The sequence below is a fragment of the Eimeria mitis genome, genomic scaffold, assembly GCF_000499745.2.
Source record: "Eimeria mitis Houghton genomic scaffold, Emh_scaff1984, whole genome shotgun sequence".
NCBI lineage: Eukaryota > Apicomplexa > Conoidasida > Eucoccidiorida > Eimeriidae > Eimeria > Eimeria mitis.
Window position 1 is genome coordinate 6,491 of NW_013570308.1, and position 399 is coordinate 6,889.

Below are 399 nucleotides of genomic sequence, written 5' to 3' on the forward strand. Positions count from 1 at the left end.
ATCCAGGCAACAAAAATAAAAGAAGAAATAGCAACAGAAGAAGCCCAAAGAGAAGAGCTTCTTAAAGAGCTGCAGACGCTACACCAGGAATGGCTCTTCGATCGATCCAGGCTAGCTGTAGGGTTTAGGGTTTAGGGTTTAGGGTTTAGGGTTTTAGGGTTTAGGGTTTAGGGTTTAGGGTTTAGGTTTTTTTTTTGTCTATGGTTTACAGTATACTAATGTGTATTGTGTATTGTTTAGGGTTTAGGTTTTATTTATTTATGTTTATTTATTGATTGTTGCTCGCATCATTGTATTGTTTATTATTTCTTCTGTATTCTTTAGTGTGTATTGCTTGTTGTATATTGTCTCTTATCTCTCTTTTTTTTTTTTTTTTTTTTTTTTTTTTTTTTTTTTTTT